Genomic DNA, 21,277 nt, shown 5'->3' with positions numbered 1-21,277 from the left:
TTTTTTGGCCTTACCGACCGCCCCTTTATGATCTTTCTCAGCCTTCCTTTTAGCCTCCTTATGGTCTTTCAGCCAGCTCCTGGGCTCCTGTGAGTTACCTGTCATTGACTCGGAGGGATTGTTACTAGTCGAAGCGCCCTTATCACCTCCCGAGGCTCCAGGTTGCTGTTCCTCCTCCTGAGGGGTGGTCTGATTGGCCCGTCCATTCCCGGATGTCTTGGACTTCTCCTTTTGTTTTTGTTCATCCTCTCTGAACCTGTGAGGGCAAGAAAAATAGAAATGACCAGGTGTCCGACAAAAAGAGCATTTTTTTTCATTTGGGCACTCCTTTGTGTCATGTTCAGTACTGGCACAATTTCTACAAGTGGCACCACAACTATCCTTAGAGTGCCCATAGAGACCACAATACCTACAAAAAAGTGGCATTCCTGAGAAAAAAAATCCCCATTAGTTTGCCCTATTTTAAATCGAGCTGGAGGAAGTCTCACACCTCCAGGGAATTTAGGGTCTCTTTCACATTTTACTAAAAACTTCCATTTTGAGGTCCAGATGTTAAACTCATTCAACACTTTCCCAATCAATTTCACACTTTTAAAATAAACTGACAAAAAGGAAATAACCTCTGGTGCCGTTATGAAGGGTGAGAAGATTTTCACAACCACCATCTTTACCTCATCCAGGACGTGCTCGATGATCTGAATCCCTTTTAGACCAGGGCTATTTTCTACCGACTTAACTCTGGACAAAACATCTTTGAAAATACCTTCGCCAGTAAAGGTTACATCATAGTCTCCACGTCGAGGATAATCCTGGATAGAAAGGATTTCGTTGGTTCTGACGTGGAGCAGTTTCTCAAGCACGTCCTGGACTACATATCCCAGATTCCGCATATCGGAACCACCAGCCGTAAAGCGGACCCTTATGGTGTTCTTGAGCCTCGCATATAGAGGCACGAGGTTGGGGTCAACCTCCATGGTATGGCGCAACAAAATGCAAATTGCAACCGCCTGCAATCTGCGCCTTCAGAGCTTTGTGATAAAGCACCTGAAGGCTGGGGGATCGCTGCCCGTTACCCTAGGACTAATCCCTCTCCCTAATAGCAGCAGGCAGGTGAAGCCCACCGAAGTGGACGATCCTGCCAGGCCAAGGAGAGGGGTACCTGAGTGCCCTTCAACTGAAACCTCCTGCTGTGAAGCACTTGGTCTCAGCCAAAAGGCCGAGAAGCGATAACCAGAATTGGTTTCCGACTACGGTGCCACCCAAGGATTCTGAAAAGTCCATTTGTGGAGATGGCCACCTGGACTCCCGTTAAGAAGACATGCTGTCAACCTCTAGATCCCTCACATGCCTGCACTTTTCGGCTTGCTGCTGCTGCAATCCACGCGTTTTAGATCTGCATAACTCCACCTCTTTTAGCACAGTACCCTCAACCCCCGGCTGTTCCCACCCGCCTCAACACCGTTGGAAGGGAGGAGAACCAATTAAGGCGGGGGGGGGGGTGGAACGAGCAGCTGTCTACCCTTAGCAGGAGGGTTGCTGATTAATTACCTCTCCTGCTGCTGCTGCTGCTGCTGGCTGTCCAGCAGCAGACTGAAGGTGGCTGCTGCTGTGCGCAGGTATATAAAGGCTCAGAGCCTATTATGACACGCGCAGCCAGCGTTCCATTGCCACATTCCGTCTACTGCAGGCGGGATACCTGGATGGCTGAATGTCACTGAGAAGCTCACAGAGACCGCCATAAGCAACAGTTTAAAAGAATGCCACAGACTAATCAACCAAACTTTTTGGGTTGGTTTCTCTTTTATAGTCTGCAGGCATTAAATGAAAGAAGTCAGTGTTCCAGCAGAGGGAGACAACGTTTCAGAAAAGGCATTGTAGCAAACCAAAAAAGAAATTTTAAGCGCAGCAGAGTAACCAGCTCACATACCTGTTAGCTCAGGTGAGTTTAAAAGGCTGCTGTTGATAACAAGGGCATTTGCTAAATAGATGGTGTGTGTGCAACAATATACTGAAAGGTCAATTATATTGTGCAGCTTATCTCACCACCTGTAGTTATTTAGGTGAAAGCTCCAAAATGCTTGCCTAATATGTCTGTTTATCCAAAAGGAAGTATAGAGGGAGAGCTAGATAGATAGCATTGCATTACATTACATGGCAATGCAATGCACAGTTGCTGAAGTTGAACCAAAATGAGCTTGTCATCTGGCTTCTGCAACTTTTAACATGAAAAATCCAATGAGGAGAAGAAAAGCAAAGCCAAAGAGTCCATCCCAAAATCCGACAAACAAGCCAAATGAACAAAAAGCATTGAATTCAATTCTTTCTGATTTTAGAAACTGCATTAAAGAAGGGGTGCACCGGTCCTGGAGATACTGCAATACCAGGTCAATGCGTGGAGTGGACAGAGCAAGCTCTTTTTCCATCTCCCTGTTCTAAAAATCCATTTAATATATGGTCCCCAGATAGGGGACGTATCAGATATTAAACTGATAAGAACAGATACTACACTTGATCTTAGCCAAAAGGCCGAGAAGCGATAACCAGAATTGGTTTCCGACTACGGTGCCACCCAAGGATTCTGAAAAGTCCATTTGTGGAGATGGCCACCTGGACTCCCGTTAAGAAGACATGCTGTCAACCTCTAGATCCCTCACATGCCTGCACTTTTCGGCTTGCTGCTGCTGCAATCCACGCGTTTTAGATCTGCATAACTCCACCTCTTTTAGCACAGTACCCTCAACCCCCGGCTGTTCCCACCCGCCTCAACACCGTTGGAAGGGAGGAGAACCAATTAAGGCGGGGGGGGGGGTGGAACGAGCAGCTGTCTACCCTTAGCAGGAGGGTTGCTGATTAATTACCTCTCCTGCTGCTGCTGCTGCTGCTGGCTGTCCAGCAGCAGACTGAAGGTGGCTGCTGCTGTGCGCAGGTATATAAAGGCTCAGAGCCTATTATGACACGCGCAGCCAGCGTTCCATTGCCACATTCCGTCTACTGCAGGCGGGATACCTGGATGGCTGAATGTCACTGAGAAGCTCACAGAGACCGCCATAAGCAACAGTTTAAAAGAATGCCACAGACTAATCAACCAAACTTTTTGGGTTGGTTTCTCTTTTATAGTCTGCAGGCATTAAATGAAAGAAGTCAGTGTTCCAGCAGAGGGAGACAACGTTTCAGAAAAGGCATTGTAGCAAACCAAAAAAGAAATTTTAAGCGCAGCAGAGTAACCAGCTCACATACCTGTTAGCTCAGGTGAGTTTAAAAGGCTGCTGTTGATAACAAGGGCATTTGCTAAATAGATGGTGTGTGTGCAACAATATACTGAAAGGTCAATTATATTGTGCAGCTTATCTCACCACCTGTAGTTATTTAGGTGAAAGCTCCAAAATGCTTGCCTAATATGTCTGTTTATCCAAAAGGAAGTATAGAGGGAGAGCTAGATAGATAGCATTGCATTACATTACATGGCAATGCAATGCACAGTTGCTGAAGTTGAACCAAAATGAGCTTGTCATCTGGCTTCTGCAACTTTTAACATGAAAAATCCAATGAGGAGAAGAAAAGCAAAGCCAAAGAGTCCATCCCAAAATCCGACAAACAAGCCAAATGAACAAAAAGCATTGAATTCAATTCTTTCTGATTTTAGAAACTGCATTAAAGAAGGGGTGCACCGGTCCTGGAGATACTGCAATACCAGGTCAATGCGTGGAGTGGACAGAGCAAGCTCTTTTTCCATCTCCCTGTTCTAAAAATCCATTTAATATATGGTCCCCAGATAGGGGACGTATCAGATATTAAACTGATAAGAACAGATACTACACTTGATCTTAGCCAAAAGGCCGAGAAGCGATAACCAGAATTGGTTTCCGACTACGGTGCCACCCAAGGATTCTGAAAAGTCCATTTGTGGAGATGGCCACCTGGACTCCCGTTAAGAAGACATGCTGTCAACCTCTAGATCCCTCACATGCCTGCACTTTTCGGCTTGCTGCTGCTGCAATCCACGCGTTTTAGATCTGCATAACTCCACCTCTTTTAGCACAGTACCCTCAACCCCCGGCTGTTCCCACCCGCCTCAACACCGTTGGAAGGGAGGAGAACCAATTAAGGCGGGGGGGGGGGTGGAACGAGCAGCTGTCTACCCTTAGCAGGAGGGTTGCTGATTAATTACCTCTCCTGCTGCTGCTGCTGCTGCTGGCTGTCCAGCAGCAGACTGAAGGTGGCTGCTGCTGTGCGCAGGTATATAAAGGCTCAGAGCCTATTATGACACGCGCAGCCAGCGTTCCATTGCCACATTCCGTCTACTGCAGGCGGGATACCTGGATGGCTGAATGTCACTGAGAAGCTCACAGAGACCGCCATAAGCAACAGTTTAAAAGAATGCCACAGACTAATCAACCAAACTTTTTGGGTTGGTTTCTCTTTTATAGTCTGCAGGCATTAAATGAAAGAAGTCAGTGTTCCAGCAGAGGGAGACAACGTTTCAGAAAAGGCATTGTAGCAAACCAAAAAAGAAATTTTAAGCGCAGCAGAGTAACCAGCTCACATACCTGTTAGCTCAGGTGAGTTTAAAAGGCTGCTGTTGATAACAAGGGCATTTGCTAAATAGATGGTGTGTGTGCAACAATATACTGAAAGGTCAATTATATTGTGCAGCTTATCTCACCACCTGTAGTTATTTAGGTGAAAGCTCCAAAATGCTTGCCTAATATGTCTGTTTATCCAAAAGGAAGTATAGAGGGAGAGCTAGATAGATAGCATTGCATTACATTACATGGCAATGCAATGCACAGTTGCTGAAGTTGAACCAAAATGAGCTTGTCATCTGGCTTCTGCAACTTTTAACATGAAAAATCCAATGAGGAGAAGAAAAGCAAAGCCAAAGAGTCCATCCCAAAATCCGACAAACAAGCCAAATGAACAAAAAGCATTGAATTCAATTCTTTCTGATTTTAGAAACTGCATTAAAGAAGGGGTGCACCGGTCCTGGAGATACTGCAATACCAGGTCAATGCGTGGAGTGGACAGAGCAAGCTCTTTTTCCATCTCCCTGTTCTAAAAATCCATTTAATATATGGTCCCCAGATAGGGGACGTATCAGATATTAAACTGATAAGAACAGATACTACACTTGATCTTAGCCAAAAGGCCGAGAAGCGATAACCAGAATTGGTTTCCGACTACGGTGCCACCCAAGGATTCTGAAAAGTCCATTTGTGGAGATGGCCACCTGGACTCCCGTTAAGAAGACATGCTGTCAACCTCTAGATCCCTCACATGCCTGCACTTTTCGGCTTGCTGCTGCTGCAATCCACGCGTTTTAGATCTGCATAACTCCACCTCTTTTAGCACAGTACCCTCAACCCCCGGCTGTTCCCACCCGCCTCAACACCGTTGGAAGGGAGGAGAACCAATTAAGGCGGGGGGGGGGGTGGAACGAGCAGCTGTCTACCCTTAGCAGGAGGGTTGCTGATTAATTACCTCTCCTGCTGCTGCTGCTGCTGCTGGCTGTCCAGCAGCAGACTGAAGGTGGCTGCTGCTGTGCGCAGGTATATAGTGGCTCAGAGCCTATTATGACACGCGCAGCCAGCGTTCCATTGCCACATTCCGTCTACTGCAGGCGGGATACCTGGATGGCTGAATGTCACTGAGAAGCTCACAGAGACCGCCATAAGCAACAGTTTAAAAGAATGCCACAGACTAATCAACCAAACTTTTTGGGTTGGTTTCTCTTTTATAGTCTGCAGGCATTAAATGAAAGAAGTCAGTGTTCCAGCAGAGGGAGACAACGTTTCAGAAAAGGCATTGTAGCAAACCAAAAAAGAAATTTTAAGCGCAGCAGAGTAACCAGCTCACATACCTGTTAGCTCAGGTGAGTTTAAAAGGCTGCTGTTGATAACAAGGGCATTTGCTAAATAGATGGTGTGTGTGCAACAATATACTGAAAGGTCAATTATATTGTGCAGCTTATCTCACCACCTGTAGTTATTTAGGTGAAAGCTCCAAAATGCTTGCCTAATATGTCTGTTTATCCAAAAGGAAGTATAGAGGGAGAGCTAGATAGATAGCATTGCATTACATTACATGGCAATGCAATGCACAGTTGCTGAAGTTGAACCAAAATGAGCTTGTCATCTGGCTTCTGCAACTTTTAACATGAAAAATCCAATGAGGAGAAGAAAAGCAAAGCCAAAGAGTCCATCCCAAAATCCGACAAACAAGCCAAATGAACAAAAAGCATTGAATTCAATTCTTTCTGATTTTAGAAACTGCATTAAAGAAGGGGTGCACCGGTCCTGGAGATACTGCAATACCAGGTCAATGCGTGGAGTGGACAGAGCAAGCTCTTTTTCCATCTCCCTGTTCTAAAAATCCATTTAATATATGGTCCCCAGATAGGGGACGTATCAGATATTAAACTGATAAGAACAGATACTACACTTGATCTTAGCCAAAAGGCCGAGAAGCGATAACCAGAATTGGTTTCCGACTACGGTGCCACCCAAGGATTCTGAAAAGTCCATTTGTGGAGATGGCCACCTGGACTCCCGTTAAGAAGACATGCTGTCAACCTCTAGATCCCTCACATGCCTGCACTTTTCGGCTTGCTGCTGCTGCAATCCACGCGTTTTAGATCTGCATAACTCCACCTCTTTTAGCACAGTACCCTCAACCCCCGGCTGTTCCCACCCGCCTCAACACCGTTGGAAGGGAGGAGAACCAATTAAGGCGGGGGGGGGGGGGGGGTGGAACGAGCAGCTGTCTACCCTTAGCAGGAGGGTTGCTGATTAATTACCTCTCCTGCTGCTGCTGCTGCTGCTGGCTGTCCAGCAGCAGACTGAAGGTGGCTGCTGCTGTGCGCAGGTATATAAAGGCTCAGAGCCTATTATGACACGCGCAGCCAGCGTTCCATTGCCACATTCCGTCTACTGCAGGCGGGATACCTGGATGGCTGAATGTCACTGAGAAGCTCACAGAGACCACCATAAGCAACAGTTTAAAAGAATGCCACAGACTAATCAACCAAACTTTTTGGGTTGGTTTCTCTTTTATAGTCTGCAGGCATTAAATGAAAGAAGTCAGTGTTCCAGCAGAGGGAGACAACGTTTCAGAAAAGGCATTGTAGCAAACCAAAAAAGAAATTTTAAGCGCAGCAGAGTAACCAGCTCACATACCTGTTAGCTCAGGTGAGTTTAAAAGGCTGCTGTTGATAACAAGGGCATTTGCTAAATAGATGGTGTGTGTGCAACAATATACTGAAAGGTCAATTATATTGTGCAGCTTATCTCACCACCTGTAGTTATTTAGGTGAAAGCTCCAAAATGCTTGCCTAATATGTCTGTTTATCCAAAAGGAAGTATAGAGGGAGAGCTAGATAGATAGCATTGCATTACATTACATGGCAATGCAATGCACAGTTGCTGAAGTTGAACCAAAATGAGCTTGTCATCTGGCTTCTGCAACTTTTAACATGAAAAATCCAATGAGGAGAAGAAAAGCAAAGCCAAAGAGTCCATCCCAAAATCCGACAAACAAGCCAAATGAACAAAAAGCATTGAATTCAATTCTTTCTGATTTTAGAAACTGCATTAAAGAAGGGGTGCACCGCTCCTGGAGATACTGCAATACCAGGTCAATGCGTGGAGTGGACAGAGCAAGCTCTTTTTCCATCTCCCTGTTCTAAAAATCCATTTAATATATGGTCCCCAGATAGGGGACGTATCAGATATTAAACTGATAAGAACAGATACTACACTTGATCTTAGCCAAAAGGCCGAGAAGCGATAACCAGAATTGGTTTCCGACTACGGTGCCACCCAAGGATTCTGAAAAGTCCATTTGTGGAGATGGCCACCTGGACTCCCGTTAAGAAGACATGCTGTCAACCTCTAGATCCCTCACATGCCTGCACTTTTCGGCTTGCTGCTGCTGCAATCCACGCGTTTTAGATCTGCATAACTCCACCTCTTTTAGCACAGTACCCTCAACCCCCGGCTGTTCCCACCCGCCTCAACACCGTTGGAAGGGAGGAGAACCAATTAAGGCGGGGGGGGGGGGTGGAACGAGCAGCTGTCTACCCTTAGCAGGAGGGTTGCTGATTAATTACCTCTCCTGCTGCTGCTGCTGCTGGCTGTCCAGCAGCAGACTGAAGGTGGCTGCTGCTGTGCGCAGGTATATAAAGGCTCAGAGCCTATTATGACACGCGCAGCCAGCGTTCCATTGCCACATTCCGTCTACTGCAGGCGGGATACCTGGATGGCTGAATGTCACTGAGAAGCTCACAGAGACCGCCATAAGCAACAGTTTAAAAGAATGCCACAGACTAATCAACCAAACTTTTTGGGTTGGTTTCTCTTTTATAGTCTGCAGGCATTAAATGAAAGAAGTCAGTGTTCCAGCAGAGGGAGACAACGTTTCAGAAAAGGCATTGTAGCAAACCAAAAAAGAAATTTTAAGCGCAGCAGAGTAACCAGCTCACATACCTGTTAGCTCACGTGAGTTTAAAAGGCTGCTGTTGATAACAAGGGCATTTGCTAAATAGATGGTGTGTGTGCAACAATATACTGAAAGGTCAATTATATTGTGCAGCTTATCTCACCACCTGTAGTTATTTAGGTGAAAGCTCCAAAATGCTTGCCTAATATGTCTGTTTATCCAAAAGGAAGTATAGAGGGAGAGCTAGATAGATAGCATTGCATTACATTACATGGCAATGCAATGCACAGTTGCTGAAGTTGAACCAAAATGAGCTTGTCATCTGGCTTCTGCAACTTTTAACATGAAAAATCCAATGAGGAGAAGAAAAGCAAAGCCAAAGAGTCCATCCCAAAATCCGACAAACAAGCCAAATGAACAAAAAGCATTGAATTCAATTCTTTCTGATTTTAGAAACTGCATTAAAGAAGGGGTGCACCGGTCCTGGAGATACTGCAATACCAGGTCAATGCGTGGAGTGGACAGAGCAAGCTCTTTTTCCATCTCCCTGTTCTAAAAATCCATTTAATATATGGTCCCCAGATAGGGGACGTATCAGATATTAAACTGATAAGAACAGATACTACACTTGATCTTAGCCAAAAGGCCGAGAAGCGATAACCAGAATTGGTTTCCGACTACGGTGCCACCCAAGGATTCTGAAAAGTCCATTTGTGGAGATGGCCACCTGGACTCCCGTTAAGAAGACATGCTGTCAACTTCTAGATCCCTCACATGCCTGCACTTTTCGGCTTGCTGCTGCTGCAATCCACGCGTTTTAGATCTGCATAACTCCACCTCTTTTAGCACAGTACCCTCAACCCCCGGCTGTTCCCACCCGCCTCAACACCGTTGGAAGGGAGGAGAACCAATTAAGGCGGGGGGGGGGTGGAACGAGCAGCTGTCTACCCTTAGCAGGAGGGTTGCTGATTAATTACCTCTCCTGCTGCTGCTGCTGCTGCTGGCTGTCCAGCAGCAGACTGAAGGTGGCTGCTGCTGTGCGCAGGTATATAAAGGCTCAGAGCCTATTATGACACGCGCAGCCAGCGTTCCATTGCCACATTCCGTCTACTGCAGGCGGGATACCTGGATGGCTGAATGTCACTGAGAAGCTCACAGAGACCGCCATAAGCAACAGTTTAAAAGAATGCCACAGACTAATCAACCAAACTTTTTGGGTTGGTTTCTCTTTTATAGTCTGCAGGCATTAAATGAAAGAAGTCAGTGTTCCAGCAGAGGGAGACAACGTTTCAGAAAAGGCATTGTAGCAAACCAAAAAAGAAATTTTAAGCGCAGCAGAGTAACCAGCTCACATACCTGTTAGCTCAGGTGAGTTTAAAAGGCTGCTGTTGATAACAAGGGCATTTGCTAAATAGATGGTGTGTGTGCAACAATATACTGAAAGGTCAATTATATTGTGCAGCTTATCTCACCACCTGTAGTTATTTAGGTGAAAGCTCCAAAATGCTTGCCTAATATGTCTGTTTATCCAAAAGGAAGTATAGAGGGAGAGCTAGATAGATAGCATTGCATTACATTACATGGCAATGCAATGCACAGTTGCTGAAGTTGAACCAAAATGAGCTTGTCATCTGGCTTCTGCAACTTTTAACATGAAAAATCCAATGAGGAGAAGAAAAGCAAAGCCAAAGAGTCCATCCCAAAATCCGACAAACAAGCCAAATGAACAAAAAGCATTGAATTCAATTCTTTCTGATTTTAGAAACTGCATTAAAGAAGGGGTGCACCGGTCCTGGAGATACTGCAATACCAGGTCAATGCGTGGAGTGGACAGAGCAAGCTCTTTTTCCATCTCCCTGTTCTAAAAATCCATTTAATATATGGTCCCCAGATAGGGGACGTATCAGATATTAAACTGATAAGAACATATACTACACTTGATCTTAGCCAAAAGGCCGAGAAGCGATAACCAGAATTGGTTTCCGACTACGGTGCCACCCAAGGATTCTGAAAAGTCCATTTGTGGAGATGGCCACCTGGACTCCCGTTAAGAAGACATGCTGTCAACCTCTAGATCCCTCACATGCCTGCACTTTTCGGCTTGCTGCTGCTGCAATCCACGCGTTTTAGATCTGCATAACTCCACCTCTTTCAGCACAGTACCCTCAACCCCCGGCTGTTCCCACCCGCCTCAACACCGTTGGAAGGGAGGAGAACCAATTAAGGCGGGGGGGGGGGGGTGGAACGAGCAGCTGTCTACCCTTAGCAGGAGGGTTGCTGATTAATTACCTCTCCTGCTGCTGCTGCTGCTGCTGGCTGTCCAGCAGCAGACTGAAGGTGGCTGCTGCTGTGCGCAGGTATATAAAGGCTCAGAGCCTATTATGACACGCGCAGCCAGCGTTCCATTGCCACATTCCGTCTACTGCAGGCGGGATACCTGGATGGCTGAATGTCACTGAGAAGCTCACAGAGACCGCCATAAGCAACAGTTTAAAAGAATGCCACAGACTAATCAACCAAACTTTTTGGGTTGGTTTCTCTTTTATAGTCTGCAGGCATTAAATGAAAGAAGTCAGTGTTCCAGCAGAGGGAGACAACGTTTCAGAAAAGGCATTGTAGCAAACCAAAAAAGAAATTTTAAGCGCAGCAGAGTAACCAGCTCACATACCTGTTAGCTCAGGTGAGTTTAAAAGGCTGCTGTTGATAACAAGGGCATTTGCTAAATAGATGGTGTGTGTGCAACAATATACTGAAAGGTCAATTATATTGTGCAGCTTATCTCACCACCTGTAGTTATTTAGGTGAAAGCTCCAAAATGCTTGCCTAATATGTCTGTTTATCCAAAAGGAAGTATAGAGGGAGAGCTAGATAGATAGCATTGCATTACATTACATGGCAATGCAATGCACAGTTGCTGAAGTTGAACCAAAATGAGCTTGTCATCTGGCTTCTGCAACTTTTAACATGAAAAATCCAATGAGGAGAAGAAAAGCAAAGCCAAAGAGTCCATCCCAAAATCCGACAAACAAGCCAAATGAACAAAAAGCATTGAATTCAATTCTTTCTGATTTTAGAAACTGCATTAAAGAAGGGGTGCACCGGTCCTGGAGATACTGCAATACCAGGTCAATGCGTGGAGTGGACAGAGCAAGCTCTTTTTCCATCTCCCTGTTCTAAAAATCCATTTAATATATGGTCCCCAGATAGGGGACGTATCAGATATTAAACTGATAAGAACATATACTACACTTGATCTTAGCCAAAAGGCCGAGAAGCGATAACCAGAATTGGTTTCCGACTACGGTGCCACCCAAGGATTCTGAAAAGTCCATTTGTGGAGATGGCCACCTGGACTCCCGTTAAGAAGACATGCTGTCAACCTCTAGATCCCTCACATGCCTGCACTTTTCGGCTTGCTGCTGCTGCAATCCACGCGTTTTAGATCTGCATAACTCCACCTCTTTCAGCACAGTACCCTCAACCCCCGGCTGTTCCCACCCGCCTCAACACCGTTGGAAGGGAGGAGAACCAATTAAGGCGGGGGGGGGGGGTGGAACGAGCAGCTGTCTACCCTTAGCAGGAGGGTTGCTGATTAATTACCTCTCCTGCTGCTGCTGCTGCTGCTGGCTGTCCAGCAGCAGACTGAAGGTGGCTGCTGCTGTGCGCAGGTATATAAAGGCTCAGAGCCTATTATGACACGCGCAGCCAGCGTTCCATTGCCACATTCCGTCTACTGCAGGCGGGATACCTGGATGGCTGAATGTCACTGAGAAGCTCACAGAGACCGCCATAAGCAACAGTTTAAAAGAATGCCACAGACTAATCAACCAAACTTTTTGGGTTGGTTTCTCTTTTATAGTCTGCAGGCATTAAATGAAAGAAGTCAGTGTTCCAGCAGAGGGAGACAACGTTTCAGAAAAGGCATTGTAGCAAACCAAAAAAGAAATTTTAAGCGCAGCAGAGTAACCAGCTCACATACCTGTTAGCTCAGGTGAGTTTAAAAGGCTGCTGTTGATAACAAGGGCATTTGCTAAATAGATGGTGTGTGTGCAACAATATACTGAAAGGTCAATTATATTGTGCAGCTTATCTCACCACCTGTAGTTATTTAGGTGAAAGCTCCAAAATGCTTGCCTAATATGTCTGTTTATCCAAAAGGAAGTATAGAGGGAGAGCTAGATAGATAGCATTGCATTACATTACATGGCAATGCAATGCACAGTTGCTGAAGTTGAACCAAAATAAGCTTGTCATCTGGCTTCTGCAACTTTTAACATGAAAAATCCAATGAGGAGAAGAAAAGCAAAGCCAAAGAGTCCATCCCAAAATCCGACAAACAAGCCAAATGAACAAAAAGCATTGAATTCAATTCTTTCTGATTTTAGAAACTGCATTAAAGAAGGGGTGCACCGGTCCTGGAGATACTGCAATACCAGGTCAATGCGTGGAGTGGACAGAGCAAGCTCTTTTCCATCTCCCTGTTCTAAAAATCCATTTAATATATGGTCCCCAGATAGGGGACGTATCAGATATTAAACTGATAAGAACAGATACTACACTTGATCTTAGCCAAAAGGCCGAGAAGCGATAACCAGAATTGGTTTCCGACTACGGTGCCACCCAAGGATTCTGAAAAGTCCATTTGTGGAGATGGCCACCTGGACTCCCGTTAAGAAGACATGCTGTCAACCTCTAGATCCCTCACATGCCTGCACTTTTCGGCTTGCTGCTGCTGCAATCCACGCGTTTTAGATCTGCATAACTCCACCTCTTTTAGCACAGTACCCTCAACCCCCGGCTGTTCCCACCCGCCTCAACACCGTTGGAAGGGAGGAGAACCAATTAAGGCGGGGGGGGGGGTGGAACGAGCAGCTGTCTACCCTTAGCAGGAGGGTTGCTGATTAATTACCTCTCCTGCTGCTGCTGCTGCTGGCTGTCCAGCAGCAGACTGAAGGTGGCTGCTGCTGTGCGCAGGTATATAAAGGCTCAGAGCCTATTATGACACGCGCAGCCAGCGTTCCATTGCCACATTCCGTCTACTGCAGGCGGGATACCTGGATGGCTGAATGTCACTGAGAAGCTCACAGAGACCTCCATAAGCAACAGTTTAAAAGAATGCCACAGACTAATCAACCAAACTTTTTGGGTTGGTTTCTCTTTTATAGTCTGCAGGCATTAAATGAAAGAAGTCAGTGTTCCAGCAGAGGGAGACAACGTTTCAGAAAAGGCATTGTAGCAAACCAAAAAAGAAATTTTAAGCGCAGCAGAGTAACCAGCTCACATACCTGTTAGCTCAGGTGAGTTTAAAAGGCTGCTGTTGATAACAAGGGCATTTGCTAAATAGATGGTGTGTGTGCAACAATATACTGAAAGGTCAATTATATTGTGCAGCTTATCTCACCACCTGTAGTTATTTAGGTGAAAGCTCCAAAATGCTTGCCTAATATGTCTGTTTATCCAAAAGGAAGTATAGAGGGAGAGCTAGATAGATAGCATTGCATTACATTACATGGCAATGCAATGCACAGTTGCTGAACTTGAACCAAAATGAGCTTGTCATCTGGCTTCTGCAACTTTTAACATGAAAAATCCAATGAGGAGAAGAAAAGCAAAGCCAAAGAGTCCATCCCAAAATCCGACAAACAAGCCAAATGAACAAAAAGCATTGAATTCAATTCTTTCTGATTTTAGAAACTGCATTAAAGAAGGGGTGCACCGGTCCTGGAGATACTGCAATACCAGGTCAATGCGTGGAGTGGACAGAGCAAGCTCTTTTTCCATCTCCCTGTTCTAAAAATCCATTTAATATATGGTCCCCAGATAGGGGACGTATCAGATATTAAACTGATAAGAACAGATACTACACTTGATCTTAGCCAAAAGGCCGAGAAGCGATAACCAGAATTGGTTTCCGACTACGGTGCCACCCAAGGATTCTGAAAAGTCCATTTGTGGAGATGGCCACCTGGACTCCCGTTAAGAAGACATGCTGTCAACCTCTAGATCCCTCACATGCCTGCACTTTTCGGCTTGCTGCTGCTGCAATCCACGCGTTTTAGATCTGCATAACTCCACCTCTTTTAGCACAGTACCCTCAACCCCCGGCTGTTCCCACCCGCCTCAACACCGTTGGAAGGGAGGAGAACCAATTAAGGCAGGGGGGGGGGTGGAACGAGCAGCTGTCTACCCTTAGCAGGAGGGTTGCTGATTAATTACCTCTCCTGCTGCTGCTGCTGCTGCTGGCTGTCCAGCAGCAGACTGAAGGTGGCTGCTGCTGTGCGCAGGTATATAAAGGCTCAGAGCCTATTATGACACGCGCAGCCAGCGTTCCATTGCCACATTCCGTCTACTGCAGGCGGGATACCTGGATGGCTGAATGTCACTGAGAAGCTCACAGAGACCGCCATAAGCAACAGTTTAAAAGAATGCCACAGACTAATCAACCAAACTTTTTGGGTTGGTTTCTCTTTTATAGTCTGCAGGCATTAAATGAAAGAAGTCAGTGTTCCAGCAGAGGGAGACAACGTTTCAGAAAAGGCATTGTAGCAAACCAAAAAAGAAATTTTAAGCGCAGCAGAGTAACCAGCTCACATACCTGTTAGCTCAGGTGAGTTTAAAAGGCTGCTGTTGATAACAAGGGCATTTGCTAAATAGATGGTGTGTGTGCAACAATATACTGAAAGGTCAATTATATTGTGCAGCTTATCTCACCACCTGTAGTTATTTAGGTGAAAGCTCCAAAATGCTTGCCTAATATGTCTGTTTATCCAAAAGGAAGTATAGAGGGAGAGCTAGATAGATAGCATTGCATTACATTACATGGCAATGCAATGCACAGTTGCTGAAGTTGAACCAAAATGAGCTTGTCATCTGGCTTCTGCAACTTTTAACATGAAAAATCCAATGAGGAGAAGAAAAGCAAAGCCAAAGAGTCCATCCCAAAATCCGACAAACAAGCCAAATGAACAAAAAGCATTGAATTCAATTCTTTCTGATTTTAGAAACTGCATTAAAGAAGGGGTGCACCGGTCCTGGAGATACTGCAATACCAGGTCAATGCGTGGAGTGGACAGAGCAAGCTCTTTTTCCATCTCCCTGTTCTAAAAATCCATTTAATATATGGTCCCCAGATAGGGGACGTATCAGATATTAAACTGATAAGAACAGATACTACACTTGATCTTAGCCAAAAGGCCGAGAAGCGATAACCAGAATTGGTTTCCGACTACGGTGCCACCCAAGGATTCTGAAAAGTCCATTTGTGGAGATGGCCACCTGGACTCCCGTTAAGAAGACATGCTGTCAACCTCTAGATCCCTCACATGCCTGCACTTTTCGGCTTGCTGCTGCTGCAATCCACGCGTTTTAGATCTGCATAACTCCACCTCTTTTAGCACAGTACCCTCAACCCCCGGCTGTTCCCACCCGCCTCAACACCGTTGGAAGGGAGGAGAACCAATTAAGGCGGGGGGGGGGGTGGAACGAGCAGCTGTCTACCCTTAGCAGGAGGGTTGCTGATTAATTACCTCTCCTGCTGCTGCTGCTGCTGCTGGCTGTCCAGCAGCAGACTGAAGGTGGCTGCTGCTGTGCGCAGGTATATAAAGGCTCAGAGCCTATTATGACACGCGCAGCCAGCGTTCCATTGCCACATTCCGTCTACTGCAGGCGGGATACCTGGATGGCTGAATGTCACTGAGAAGCTCACAGAGACCGCCATAAGCAACAGTTTAAAAGAATGCCACAGACTAATCAACCAAACTTTTTGGGTTGGTTTCTCTTTTATAGTCTGCAGGCATTAAATGAAAGAAGTCAGTGTTCCAGCAGAGGGAGACAACGTTTCAGAAAAGGCATTGTAGCAAACCAAAAAAGAAATTTTAAGCGCAGCAGAGTAACCAGCTCACATACCTGTTAGCTCAGGTGAGTTTAAAAGGCTGCTGTTGATAACAAGGGCATTTGCTAAATAGATGGTGTGTGTGCAACAATATACTGAAAGGTCAATTATATTGTGCAGCTTATCTCACCACCTGTAGTTATTTAGGTGAAAGCTCCAAAATGCTTGCCTAATATGTCTGTTTATCCAAAAGGAAGTATAGAGGGAGAGCTAGATAGATAGCATTGCATTACATTACATGGCAATGCAATGCACAGTTGCTGAAGTTGAACCAAAATGAGCTTGTCATCTGGCTTCTGCAACTTTTAACATGAAAAATCCAATGAGGAGAAGAAAAGCAAAGCCAAAGAGTCCATCCCAAAATCCGACAAACAAGCCAAATGAACAAAAAGCATTGAATTCAATTCTTTCTGATTTTAGAAACTGCATTAAAGAAGGGGTGCACCGGTCCTGGAGATACTGCAATACCAGGTCAATGCGTGGAGTGGACAGAGCAAGCTCTTTTTCCATCTCCCTGTTCTAAAAATCCATTTAATATATGGTCCCCAGATAGGGGACGTATCAGATATTAAACTGATAAGAACAGATACTACACTTGATCTTAGCCAAAAGGCCGAGAAGCGATAACCAGAATTGGTTTCCGACTACGGTGCCACCCAAGGATTCTGAAAAGTCCATTTGTGGAGATGGCCACCTGGACTCCCGTTAAGAAGACATGCTGTCAACCTCTAGATCCCTCACATGCCTGCACTTTTCGGCTTGCTGCTGCTGCAATCCACGCGTTTTAGATCTGCATAACTCCACCTCTTTTAGCACAGTACCCTCAACCCCTGGCTGTTCCCACCCGCCTCAACACCGTTGGAAGGGAGGAGAACCAATTAAGGCGGGGGGGGGGGGTGGAACGAGCAGCTGTCTACCCTTAGCAGGAGGGTTGCTGATTAATTACCTCTCCTGCTGCTGCTGCTGCTGCTGGCTGTCCAGCAGCAGACTGAAGGTGGCTGCTGCTGTGCGCAGGTATATAAAGGCTCAGAGCCTATTATGACACGCGCAGCCAGCGTTCCATTGCCACATTCCGTCTACTGCAGGCGGGATACCTGGATGGCTGAATGTCACTGAGAAGCTCACAGAGACCGCCATAAGCAACAGTTTAAAAGAATGCCACAGACTAATCAACCAAACTTTTTGGGTTGGTTCCTCTTTTATAGTCTGCAGGCATTAAATGAAAGAAGTCAGTGTTCCAGCAGAGGGAGACAACGTTTCAGAAAAGGCATTGTAGCAAACCAAAAAAGAAATTTTAAGCGCAGCAGAGTAACCAGCTCACATACCTGTTAGCTCAGGTGAGTTTAAAAGGCTGCTGTTGATAACAAGGGCATTTGCTAAATAGATGGTGTGTGTGCAACAATATACTGAAAGGTCAATTATATTGTGCAGCTTATCTCACCACCTGTAGTTATTTAGGTGAAAGCTCCAAAATGCTTGCCTAATATGTCTGTTTATCCAAAAGGAAGTATAGAGGGAGAGCTAGATAGATAGCATTGCATTACATTACATGGCAATGCAATGCACAGTTGCTGAAGTTGAACCAAAATGAGCTTGTCATCTGGCTTCTGCAACTTTTAACATGAAAAATCCAATGAGGAGAAGAAAAGCAAAGCCAAAGAGTCCATCCCAAAATCCGACAAACAAGCCAAATGAACAAAAAGCATTGAATTCAATTCTTTCTGATTTTAGAAACTGCATTAAAGAAGGGGTGCACCGGTCCTGGAGATACTGCAATACCAGGTCAATGCGTGGAGTGGACAGAGCAAGCTCTTTTTCCATCTCCCTGTTCTAAAAATCCATTTAATATATGGTCCCCAGATAGGGGACGTATCAGATATTAAACTGATAAGAACAGATACTACACTTGATCTTAGCCAAAAGGCCGAGAAGCGATAACCAGAATTGGTTTCCGACTACGGTGCCACCCAAGGATTCTGAAAAGTCCATTTGTGGAGATGGCCACCTGGACTCCCGTTAAGAAGACATGCTGTCAACCTCTAGATCCCTCACATGCCTGCACTTTTCGGCTTGCTGCTGCTGCAATCCACGCGTTTTAGATCTGCATAACTCCACCTCTTTTAGCACAGTACCCTCAACCCCCGGCTGTTCCCACCCGCCTCAACACCGTTGGAAGGGAGGAGAACCAATTAAGGCGGGGGGGGGTGGAACGAGCAGCTGTCTACCCTTAGCAGGAGGGTTGCTGATTAATTACCTCTCCTGCTGCTGCTGCTGCTGCTGGCTGTCCAGCAGCAGACTGAAGGTGGCTGCTGCTGTGCGCAGGTATATAAAGGCTCAGAGCCTATTATGACACGCGCAGCCAGCGTTCCATTGCCACATTCCGTCTACTGCAGGCGGGATACCTGGATGGCTGAATGTCACTGAGAAGCTCACAGAGACCGCCATAAGCAACAGTTTAAAAGAATGCCACAGACTAATCAACCAAACTTTTTGGGTTGGTTTCTCTTTTATAGTCTGCAGGCATTAAATGAAAGAAGTCAGTGTTCCAGCAGAGGGAGACAACGTTTCAGAAAAGGCATTGTAGCAAACCAAAAAAGAAATTTTAAGCGCAGCAGAGTAACCAGCTCACATACCTGTTAGCTCAGGTGAGTTTAAAAGGCTGCTGTTGATAACAAGGGCATTTGCTAAATAGATGGTGTGTGTGCAACAATATACTGAAAGGTCAATTATATTGTGCAGCTTATCTCACCACCTGTAGTTATTTAGGTGAAAGCTCCAAAATGCTTGCCTAATATGTCTGTTTATCCAAAAGGAAGTATAGAGGGAGAGCTAGATAGATAGCATTGCATTACATTACATGGCAATGCAATGCACAGTTGCTGAAGTTGAACCAAAATGAGCTTGTCATCTGGCTTCTGCAACTTTTAACATGAAAAATCCAATGAGGAGAAGAAAAGCAAAGCCAAAGAGTCCATCCCAAAATCCGACAAACAAGCCAAATGAACAAAAAGCATTGAATTCAATTCTTTCTGATTTTATAAACTGCATTAAAGAAGGGGTGCACCGGTCCTGGAGATACTGCAATACCAGGTCAATGCGTGGAGTGGACAGAGCAAGCTCTTTTTCCATCTCCCTGTTCTAAAAATCCATTTAATATATGGTCCCCAGATAGGGGACGTATCAGATATTAAACTGATAAGAACAGATACTACACTTGATCTTAGCCAAAAGGCCGAGAAGCGATAACCAGAATTGGTTTCCGACTACGGTGCCACCCAAGGATTCTGAAAAGTCCATTTGTGGAGATGGCCACCTGGACTCCCGTTAAGAAGACATGCTGTCAACCTCTAGATCCCTCACATGCCTGCACTTTTCGGCTTGCTGCTGCTGCAATCCACGCGTTTTAGATCTGCATAACTCCACCTCTTTTAGCACAGTACCCTCAACCCCCGGCTGTTCCCACCCGCCTCAACACCGTTGGAAGGGAGGAGAACCAATTAAGGCGGGGGGGGGGGTGGAACGAGCAGCTGTCTACCCTTAGCAGGAGGGTTGCTGATTAATTACCTCTCCTGCTGCTGCTGCTGCTGCTGGCTGTCCAGCAGCAGACTGAAGGTGGCTGCTGCTGTGCGCAGGTATATAAAGGCTCAGAGCCTATTATGACACGCGCAGCCAGCGTTCCATTGCCACATTCCGTCTACTGCAGGCGGGATACCTGGATGGCTGAATGTCACTGAGAAGCTCACAGAGACCGCCATAAGCAACAGTTTAAAAGAATGCCACAGACTAATCAACCAAACTTTTTGGGTTGGTTTCTCTTTTATAGTCTGCAGGCATTAAATGAAAGAAGTCAGTGTTCCAGCAGAGGGAGACAACGTTTCAGAAAAGGCATTGTAGCAAACCAAAAAAGAAATTTTAAGCGCAGCAGAGTAACCAGCTCACATACCTGTTAGCTCAGGTGAGTTTAAAAGGCTGCTGTTGATAACAAGGGCATTTGCTAAATAGATGGTGTGTGTGCAACAATATACTGAAAGGTCAATTATATTGTGCAGCTTATCTCACCACCTGTAGTTATTTAGGTGAAAGCTCCAAAATGCTTGCCTAATATGTCTGTTTATCCAAAAGGAAGTATAGAGGGAGAGCTAGATAGATAGCATTGCATTACATTACATGGCAATGCAATGCACAGTTGCTGAAGTTGAACCAAAATGAGCTTGTCATCTGGCTTCTGCAACTTTTAACATGAAAAATCCAATGAGGAGAAGAAAAGCAAAGCCAAAGAGTCCATCCCAAAATCCGACAAACAAGCCAAATGAACAAAAAGCATTGAATTCAATTCTTTCTGATTTTAGAAACTGCATTAAAGAAGGGGTGCACCGGTCCTGGAGATACTGCAATACCAGGTCAATGCGTGGAGTGGACAGAGCAAGCTCTTTTTCCATCTCCCTGTTCTAAAAATCCATTTAATATATGGTCCCCAGATAGGGGACGTATCAGATATTAAACTGATAAGAACAGATACTACACTTGATCTTAGCCAAAAGGCCGAGAAGCGATAACCAGAATTGGTTTCCGACTACGGTGCCACCCAAGGATTCTGAAAAGTCCATTTGTGGAGATGGCCACCTGGACTCCCGTTAAGAAGACATGCTGTCAACCTCTAGATCCCTCACATGCCTGCACTTTTCGGCTTGCTGCTGCTGCAATCCACGCGTTTTAGATCTGCATAACTCCACCTCTTTTAGCACAGTACCCTCAACCCCTGGCTGTTCCCACCCGCCTCAACACCGTTGGAAGGGAGGAGAACCAATTAAGGCGGGGGGGGGGGTGGAACGAGCAGCTGTCTACCCTTAGCAGGAGGGTTGCTGATTAATTACCTCTCCTGCTGCTGCTGCTGCTGCTGGCTGTCCAGCAGCAGACTGAAGGTGGCTGCTGCTGTGCGCAGGTATATAAAGG

General features: G+C 45.7%; 15 non-coding genes across 15 annotated transcripts; all 15 read right to left on the bottom strand.

Annotated features, from left to right (window-relative positions):
- Positions 1-2,347: 2,347 nt before the first annotated feature.
- Positions 2,348-2,538, bottom strand: LOC141238766 (U2 spliceosomal RNA). Its single transcript, XR_012304215.1, has one exon. It is a non-coding gene; the product is annotated as a U2 spliceosomal RNA (small nuclear RNA).
- Positions 2,539-3,657: 1,119 nt separating this feature from the next.
- On the bottom strand, positions 3,658-3,848 carry LOC141238765 (U2 spliceosomal RNA). Its single transcript, XR_012304214.1, has one exon. It is a non-coding gene; the product is annotated as a U2 spliceosomal RNA (small nuclear RNA).
- Positions 3,849-4,967: 1,119 nt separating this feature from the next.
- LOC141238764 (U2 spliceosomal RNA) lies at positions 4,968-5,158 on the bottom strand. Its single transcript, XR_012304213.1, has one exon. It is a non-coding gene; the product is annotated as a U2 spliceosomal RNA (small nuclear RNA).
- Positions 5,159-6,277: 1,119 nt separating this feature from the next.
- Positions 6,278-6,468, bottom strand: LOC141238763 (U2 spliceosomal RNA). The gene has a single exon (XR_012304212.1). It is a non-coding gene; the product is annotated as a U2 spliceosomal RNA (small nuclear RNA).
- Positions 6,469-7,592: 1,124 nt separating this feature from the next.
- Positions 7,593-7,783, bottom strand: LOC141239020 (U2 spliceosomal RNA). Its single transcript, XR_012304461.1, has one exon. It is a non-coding gene; the product is annotated as a U2 spliceosomal RNA (small nuclear RNA).
- A 1,117-nt stretch (positions 7,784-8,900) lies between these two features.
- On the bottom strand, positions 8,901-9,091 carry LOC141238762 (U2 spliceosomal RNA). Its single transcript, XR_012304211.1, has one exon. It is a non-coding gene; the product is annotated as a U2 spliceosomal RNA (small nuclear RNA).
- Positions 9,092-10,209: 1,118 nt separating this feature from the next.
- LOC141238989 (U2 spliceosomal RNA) lies at positions 10,210-10,400 on the bottom strand. Its single transcript, XR_012304430.1, has one exon. It is a non-coding gene; the product is annotated as a U2 spliceosomal RNA (small nuclear RNA).
- A 1,121-nt stretch (positions 10,401-11,521) lies between these two features.
- On the bottom strand, positions 11,522-11,712 carry LOC141238988 (U2 spliceosomal RNA). The gene has a single exon (XR_012304429.1). It is a non-coding gene; the product is annotated as a U2 spliceosomal RNA (small nuclear RNA).
- Positions 11,713-12,832: 1,120 nt separating this feature from the next.
- Positions 12,833-13,022, bottom strand: LOC141238973 (U2 spliceosomal RNA). The gene has a single exon (XR_012304414.1). It is a non-coding gene; the product is annotated as a U2 spliceosomal RNA (small nuclear RNA).
- A 1,116-nt stretch (positions 13,023-14,138) lies between these two features.
- On the bottom strand, positions 14,139-14,329 carry LOC141238760 (U2 spliceosomal RNA). Its single transcript, XR_012304209.1, has one exon. It is a non-coding gene; the product is annotated as a U2 spliceosomal RNA (small nuclear RNA).
- A 1,119-nt stretch (positions 14,330-15,448) lies between these two features.
- Positions 15,449-15,639, bottom strand: LOC141238759 (U2 spliceosomal RNA). Its single transcript, XR_012304208.1, has one exon. It is a non-coding gene; the product is annotated as a U2 spliceosomal RNA (small nuclear RNA).
- Positions 15,640-16,758: 1,119 nt separating this feature from the next.
- Positions 16,759-16,949, bottom strand: LOC141238758 (U2 spliceosomal RNA). The gene has a single exon (XR_012304207.1). It is a non-coding gene; the product is annotated as a U2 spliceosomal RNA (small nuclear RNA).
- Positions 16,950-18,069: 1,120 nt separating this feature from the next.
- Positions 18,070-18,260, bottom strand: LOC141238757 (U2 spliceosomal RNA). The gene has a single exon (XR_012304206.1). It is a non-coding gene; the product is annotated as a U2 spliceosomal RNA (small nuclear RNA).
- A 1,117-nt stretch (positions 18,261-19,377) lies between these two features.
- LOC141238756 (U2 spliceosomal RNA) lies at positions 19,378-19,568 on the bottom strand. Its single transcript, XR_012304205.1, has one exon. It is a non-coding gene; the product is annotated as a U2 spliceosomal RNA (small nuclear RNA).
- A 1,119-nt stretch (positions 19,569-20,687) lies between these two features.
- LOC141238755 (U2 spliceosomal RNA) lies at positions 20,688-20,878 on the bottom strand. The gene has a single exon (XR_012304204.1). It is a non-coding gene; the product is annotated as a U2 spliceosomal RNA (small nuclear RNA).
- Between the last annotated feature and the right edge of the window lie 399 nt (positions 20,879-21,277).

The sequence above is a fragment of the Phyllobates terribilis genome, unplaced genomic scaffold (assembly GCF_046119375.1).
Source record: "Phyllobates terribilis strain yellow unplaced genomic scaffold, ASM4611937v1 Scaffold_763__1_contigs__length_703860, whole genome shotgun sequence".
In the NCBI taxonomy this organism is placed as follows: domain Eukaryota; kingdom Metazoa; phylum Chordata; class Amphibia; order Anura; family Dendrobatidae; genus Phyllobates; species Phyllobates terribilis.
This window is presented reverse-complemented; position numbering and strand designations above follow the sequence as displayed.